The sequence below is a fragment of the Mustela nivalis genome (genome assembly GCF_964662115.1).
Source record: "Mustela nivalis genome assembly, chromosome: 17".
Lineage (NCBI taxonomy): Eukaryota > Metazoa > Chordata > Mammalia > Carnivora > Mustelidae > Mustela > Mustela nivalis.
In genome coordinates this window covers 52,425,229-52,433,440 of record NC_139036.1, presented here as the reverse complement: position 1 = coordinate 52,433,440, position 8,212 = coordinate 52,425,229, and positions in this window count along the sequence as shown.

Genomic DNA, 8,212 nt, shown 5'->3' with positions numbered 1-8,212 from the left:
ATACGGGTGGAATACACAGCATAGGTAGATACTAGCATCACGTGATTCTACAGAGCTGGGAGCATGAGGAAATCCTGAAGTGGAAACAAATGTGCCTTGCATAAGTCAGAACGAATTAAACTGGCCATGCTTCCATCTAATGAATACATCAAAATGCCTGTTTCTGGCTGCTGTGTACATCAGCTGTGGGCAGTGATTAATTCCTGGCCTCCTCTACTTTCACTCATGCCATCAGAGGAGGAGGGAGAGAGCATCTTTGCCCACTGCAAAGTAAGACATACATAATAAGGCTAACAAAGCACCGTGGGTCAAGTTGCAGCAGGAATGATGGCAAGTACATAGGAATGAGTCAATGCAGGATTAGAACAAAGAATGTAATTCATGGAAACCTCTCAAATGTACATGTTGGGATGTGCTGAATGTCGACTTGAGTGGATTTGCAGCAGCATGTGAAGATGATTTACATAAATGTGAACTCATGCCCAGAAAACAAATGTGACTTGCAAATTTACAGCCCTGAAATCATGGACAATGCACACAGAAGCAGACACAACCTCTAGTAAACAAAAACCATTACTTTCCTTGACTACTGGGAAATGTTCAGGGCACTCCCATCATACCCTGCTGGGCTGAGACCTGAGGAGAGGTCCTCTCTAAGGGGGATTGCTGGAAAGCCAAGCCCATGCCCCTTGCCACCGAAGACTGAGAAGATTTCATTGTGGTGAACAGGGTGGTACCTTGGTTCTACTCAACTGAAGGGTTTAGGAATGTAGACAGGAGTGTTCCTCTGATTCTGTCTGTGTTCTAGCAGTCTGTGTGATGTGTCCGTCTGTCAATGTCCTGCCTACACTACAGACTCAGTGGGTCTTCCCCCTCATCCAACCAGCCCTCTCTCCTGACTTCCCTTTCCTAATTCAGCCATGCTGTGACCAACCTTTGATTCTTCCTGCCACCTTCCTCTCTCCTGTGATTTAAACAGTTCCCCAATCATGTACATTCTTCTTCTGTGGAGTCTCTGGAATGGACCACTTCTTTTCTGTTCTCAAGTTCAAGCACTTATTACCTGTCATCAAAATATTGCTGTTGGCTTTTAACCAGCTCCTGTCTTCACCCCTTACTCCTCCAGTCAACTCTATGTATTTGACATTTCATCTTCCTAAAAGACACTACAGCTACACCATTCTCTTACTCCGAAAAATTCCGTGGTCATTTACAACTTTGTTTCAAATAAAATTACTTAAAACTCTTCAGCTACTTTCCAATCGTATTCCCCATTAATGTCTTAGAGAAGCTACACCCTAGACCCAGGCTTCTCAACTTTGACCCTATGGACATACTGGACTGGACAATTCTTTGTTGTGGGGGCCTGTTCTGTTCATTGTAGAATGTTGAGCAGCAAGTCCGTCCTCCACCCACTAAGATGCCAGTATCAACCTCCCCAACTTGTGACAACTAAAAATGTCTCTAGACATTGTCCAACATTCCTGGGGAGAAAAATTCTGGCCCTAGACGAAATGGGTCTCTTGTGGTTAGCAAGATATGCCTTAGGTTTCCCATAGTCTCTGTGTGTGTTTGCAGTGAGCGAGCCCTCTGCTTGGGATGTCCTCACTACTATCTCTACTCAAAACATAACCATCATTTTGGTTTATCCAAAAAAACTCCTTATTCTCAAAGTCTTCTCTGTGTTTTAACCAGGCTCCCTGAATTGAGGTATTTTCCTTCACCTTCAGATGACAAAGAGCACTTTACAGATTTCTTAAGCCATTTATCTTATTTTGACTGTTTTCCTTTAATTTGGTTCCTAACAACATGTACACAGAAGCATATTTTTGGCCCGCTAGTTAAACATATAAATATTAATGGCATTACTTATGTAAGCTACTCTAGTCTGTTGGAACTTTACTTCCCTAGTTGTTACTGGGGTCATTTGTTTTGTTTTGGGTTTTTCGTTTCTTGTTTTTGCTTCTAACAAATCTGTTGCATCTTTGTTTATGGAATTTCTACCAGTGTGTAAATACTAAAAACAATAATTTTGTTGTAACTATCTCAACATCACTGATAAATGCATGAATGTGGTGTCCTCTCTTACTAAATGAAATAGAAAATAAATTATAGTGTCTCTATGGGGGGATGGGAAGCAAAACTAGAGTTAGCTGGACCTTAGGGACTATCTGGTTCTTCCTCTGCCCCTTTCTCCTTGAGGAAACAGGATTCTTGAAAGGGTGAATGTTCCAAGGTGGTAGAGCTAGTCTGTTACAGGCAAGATAAGTACCCAGAGCTCCTGCTAAGAATTTATTGAGCTAGAGCAGTTGTGCCCCCTGGGGAGCCCTTGGGCCAATATATTGGGCACCACTTAAGAACTTGTTAGAAATGCAAATATTGGGGCCTCACACCAAGCCTACTGACTTAGAAACTCTGGGGTGGAGCTCAGCTATGTTAAGTCCAGTGCAGGAGTCCTCAAACTTCCATGCCTCAGGATGACTCAGAAGATCTGTTTAAATACCAGTGGTCCTTTACCACACACAATGTTGGGTGAAAGGTAAACTATTGTGGGCTCTCAAGAGCAAACTGTGAAAGGCAGCTGTGCTCAATATCAAATTCACAACTTGACCTATTTCCTGGAATTTACAACTTAATCCAGATTCCTCTGTTGACATAGTAAAAATTGTATTCTGCTTGAATCACTGTAATGTCTGGTTCGTCTTCATGAAAAGAGCATAATGAACTTGCATCAAATTTAAAATAAAGTCCAAGAAAATGCATTCGGCTCTAATTTGTACCATGTACAATAGGGTGCAGAAATGCCAAGCACAGGCCTATGAGGAAAGGGAAGAGAGGTAAAGGCATGTTAAGTTTTTGTCTTATTGGAAAAATTGTTTTACATGCGAACCAGTCCTAAGCATTCTTGGAATGGCTTGTTTAAATACAACTATCAAATATACAAGGACAACCACTAAAATAAAAGAACCAGATCAACAAAAGCAAAAGTGAAGACAAAGACATCTATATAGTAAAGGGCAGGAAAGAAAGAGAGAAGTCGCAAGGAAGATAGAAAACATGAGTATTCATAATAATGATAAATATTCTCAAATTTGGTATAAAAATCAAACATATAAAAAATGACATAGAAAGATGTAATTATATCGAATTACAGAATACAGGGAGGAAAAAACATATACTGGGTAAATACACACAAGGAAGAAAGAAAGAAAGAAAGAAAGAAAGAAAGAAAGAAAGAAAGAAAGAAAGAGGAAGGAAGGAAAGGAAGGAAGAAAGAAAGAAAGAAGAAAGGAAGCCGCACACACACACACACACACACACACACACACACCCCTAAAACAGCATTGCCATATTACTGTCTGACAAAAAAAATAATTCATAGCAAAAGAGAGGATTATTTTATTTGATAAAGTGACAATCCTCCAATAAGATTGAACACTTATTAATGTGAATATACCTAACAATATTTCACTGAGACATACAGGAAGCAAGTGCCATTTGAAATACTAGTAATGGGGTGCCTGGGTGGCTCAGTTGGTTAAGTGACCAGCTCTTGGTTTCAGCTTAGGTCATGATCTCATGGGTCCTGAGAGCCCCGAGTTGGGTTCAACACTCAGCAGATGAGTCTACTTGAAGATTCTTTCCCTCTCCTCCTCTCCCCAGTACGTGAGTGCACGCACTCTCTCTCAAATAAATAAATCTTAAAAAAAAAAAAAAACTAGAAATGGAATTATTTCATCATCATAGAGACTTAAACACACTTATCTCAGTAATCAAGAGATTACGCAGATGAACATATTTAAAAGTATGGAATATTTGAATTATATGATACTTGAATTATAGAATGATACAATTAACAGGCAGATAAATGCATAGAATGTGTACCTCACAAAGTATAGATATAGTTTAATTTCAAATAGCCATGGCACATTTACAAAAATTGATCGTCATATTTGAAAGAAAATAATATATTACATGTTTTCTGATCACGGTTCAGTAAAATTAGAAATTAAAAACAAAAGGATAATATAATTTATTATATAATATAATTTATTCCACAAGAATAAAACAATACAAAAAAATAGTCAACTGGATATTTTCAAAGATTGTTTTTGATAATCTTTGAGTCATTGCAAACTATTCAGAAATTTTTAAATACATTATAATGCTACATATCCAAAAGCCTATGGATTTTGGCAAAAGTGGCATCCAGGTGATATTTTATAAATTAATGCATGTATTATAAAACAAAGAAAAAAAAGAATGGGGAAAATGAGCCATGTGTTCAACTCAACAATCTTGCATAAGACCTCAAACAATGGTATCTTTTCACTGGAAAGTTATGGAAATTGTAAATAAATTATAAAGCAAAAAAGTGAGACTCGGGTTAAATGATCTGGATTATGGGATGTTTGCACCATCTCTGGGCTGGACTTCTTCGTTGGTCTTACCAATATCACAAGAGAGACTCCTTAGAAGTAGGACTCTGGGAGTAAATGGAGACAGTGAAGTACGTTCTGTCTTATTCACACACACGTAGGTGGGCGCACGTGGGTGCTGGTGCGTGTGTGTGCACGTGGTAGGGTGTGGATGATGGGCAAAATGAGCTCCTTCCAAACTAAACTCCTTGTCAGGAATACTGCTTTCCTTTTAAAATAATTTGTCAAAGGAAAAACAATGGTTCCTTCTAGCAGATTTTCCAGAAAGATTTCAGTGACATGAAAATGTAGTGATTTGGCTTGCCAAATGATTTGATGAAAGCAGTGAGAGGGGAAAAAAAAAAAAAATCTGTAAGGAAGTGATAGAGAAGGAATCCTTTGGAATCTGATGAGGGGAAATTGCTTCAGACACGGAGATGGCAGAGAGGAGTGCCTTTCTCCTACAACCAACCCTGATAGAAACATCACCAATCCCTGGTGACAGAGCAAGGTCACCCTAGATCAGCTCCAGCTTCTTGTACTTGGAAAGCAGCTGTGTTTTTGGCCAGCTGAAGCCATTTTCTTCAGCAGAACCCATCTGGGGTACCTAACGCATTCCTTGTTTGGGCATTGACCCTACTAGAAGATATGCCAGGAGACTACACTCTTCCCTCAGAAAGAACGAGAAGAAGAAATAGCTAGCATGTCTTAACAAGTTGTGAAATCCTATTCTTCTTGCCCCCTGAATAGAATCCAATGCCCCAAGATAAAGGAAATCCACTCTGTAATCTGATAGGTTTGTTACTGAGCATTTTGCCAAGAACAACGCCTTTCCTTCACGTAGTGCCAGGGTCCAGGTGCATAAACTCCAACCTTATAAACTCCGGTACAAAAAAAAAAAAAAAAAAAAACCACCAAAAACCACATAGGCATTTAGTCCATATAATATAACATGACAGGTAATGCCATAGATTTTCTCGGCAAGGGTGGGGAAGAGTAGGCTTACATCTCTTGCAAAGACACTATAGTGGAGGTCTTTTTGACTTGAGTGTTAAAGTCAGAGCACAAATATAGAAATCTAAAATTAGTTTACTGTGATTGTTGGTCTCATTCCCCTCACCCCGCGGCAAGCTCTTTGAAAAGAGTACTTTTGAATCTCCAACATACATCATAGTTCTAGGTGCTAGATGGTGAATGTTTCCAAAATGAGAAAGGGCAATTTTCTCTTTCTTTCTCTTTTTTAATTTTTCTTTCCTTTTTTCTTTCTCTCTCTTTTTTTTTTTTTTTTTTTGAGGAGGGGGGAATGGAGAGGGGTGATGGACAAATGTTTTGTATTTGGGGAAAAGATGATCTATATTAGGAAATTTAAAAAATGGTTACTACAAATATAAAACTAACACATACAGTACTTTCAATCATAAAACACTCCTACAAACACTATCTCCTTTTAAAATCTCACAAGATTCTGTTTTTGTTCTTACTTCCTAACGAGCAAACCAAGGCTCGAAAGTCAAAAGTAACTGGATTCTAAAATCTAGAATTCCCAGACCTTTGTACCCAGAGGCAGGTCATACCCATTCAGAGGTTCTTCAAACACAGCTTTAAATATCTGCTTGGCTCTGAGTTCAGATGGACCCTTTCTGGTTTTTAGTTGTCCTTGCTGGTGTTGGTTTGATTTGGGTTTTGTTTTCCCCACATCGACCCACAACTAGAATTCAATTCCTCTTTGAGTCTTTCCAAAATGATTTAAAAATCCATTATTAAGCAATGTGGGCTCTGCAGAAAATTTCATATGGGAGGTTGAGTAAGGGTTTTCAACACAGGAAAAAAAGAAAAACAAAACAAAACAAAAAAACATCTTGCAGGTCCTATCTCAATAAGGACTTTTATCTTTTCCGCCTGCCCCCTTCACGAGGAGTGCCCTGTTTTTGTTTTTGTTTTTTAAACCCCCTAAAACCCAGGAAAATGCTGATCAAAACAGCCATGGGATTAGTAAGACCCTCCTGGCTAGCAACGGGCAACTTTGCAACTGCTCAGATTTCTTTTTATCTTGTATAATAACTAAGATGGACAGAGTAATAACCTCCTCTGAGTAGTTGTTACGTACCTCTAGGTACAAAGGTCTGAGAATTCCAGGTTCGTTAAAGTAAACATTTCCAACCTTAGATTGGCAAGCCAGTTCTTCAGCTCCATGTGTTTTGCAAGCATGTCGCTTGTTCCAGCATTAGCAACCCAGCCAACTTGGTTTTACTGATGGCACCAGTTGAACCAGCCAGTTTTCCCCTGCAGGCTGCCATCTCCCAAACAGGGAGATTCTTTCATATTTTATCCACAGGAAGGAATCATTTGCCTTGCAGAGAACCTCAGTGTCGGACCCACACACTCTGCAACATGGTGAACGGGTGTACCCAGTCCTCCCAACCAAGAGAACGTATTCATAGGCACATGCACAGACCACAAGGAACGTCGTATTCTTGCTTATCCGACACACCTTGTACCTTGTGCATTTTCCTTTTTGAGTATATTCCATATCGCACACCAGCTCATGCAAATCACTACCAGGAAATGGCAACGCTTTTCAAATCAAGCCAGCGGGTTGGTCTTGTTTCCAGAACAGAAGAGGAGGGAGAAGAGGTAAGCTTCTCTTCTGATCCATTAGCCCATCAGAAGGGTGAAAAACAGGGACCGTCACTGTTGTACCCACCCTTTCTCCTAGGGAAATATTACAATAGGACTGCTGCTGAGCTCTGTGTGTCTCCCTCCTTCTCCTCTGCATTGTGAAAGGAGCTTGTACTGCAAGTAGCAACAGGATTGGGGGGGGGAAAAAAAAGGGAAGTAGATGAAGAAGAAGAAGAAGAATTCTGTTAGCTGGCTTTTCCGCTGAATGCTTTGCTGGCACATTCCCAACCAGTTTTTTTTGTTGTTGTTTTTATTTTTGTTTTTGTTTTTTTGGTGTTGTTGTTAACCTACACAATGATCCTAAACCTATGGAATGTTTTATACCAGGGAGTGCCTGAAGGCAGAGAGATTTCAGTAGGCCCTGGTGAGTCCAGGGGGGCTAATACCAAATGAACAGACACTAGAAATGGACCCTCTTTCAAAAAAAACTTCACATTCAGATGTCAAGTATGAGCTGGGAAAAGGTAGAAATGCAGCAGGGAGCCTCATCCCCTTATCTTGGCAAACCTGGGCTCACTTCCATTAAACCTTAAATGAAGACTCCCGTTCTGAAGAGTTCAAATGTCTCGAAATAGAAGGGAGGAGCGAGCAGCAGGCTGAGGCTCAAGTACATACTGTATTTATCATCGAAAACAGCTTTTTAAATAATGACATCCTTGTGCACTTTTTATTTTTGGTTCTTGAATCAAGTCACTCAGATGAAATTAAAGAGGATGCAGGAGAAGGTGTCTCGAGGCTTCTTGTGGTTTCTATGGCAACGCTGGGGCATCTTATTCAGCTGCCTCATTGACAGAATGTGCCTGAAACATGCAGGCTGCAACTTTTGGCTGCTTCTGGAAAAGGCAGGGAGGAGTGCTGTTGATCTTATGGCCACCCAAAGAGCTTCCGACACAAGCGAAGAACATCTCTGAATGGCTGATTCGACTTTCCCTCGTTTTTGCATGAATGGCTGCCATCGGAGACCACATTTGCCAAGAGTATTTTGTTCCGGGATGCGTACTCACTTGGCATTTCCCTATTGGTAAATAATCTGTTGGTACGGGTCTGTGTCTAAACCCCTAATGCAGCTATTTATAGATTTTAAAAGAAACTCTGATACCCTAGTTAGGGGAACA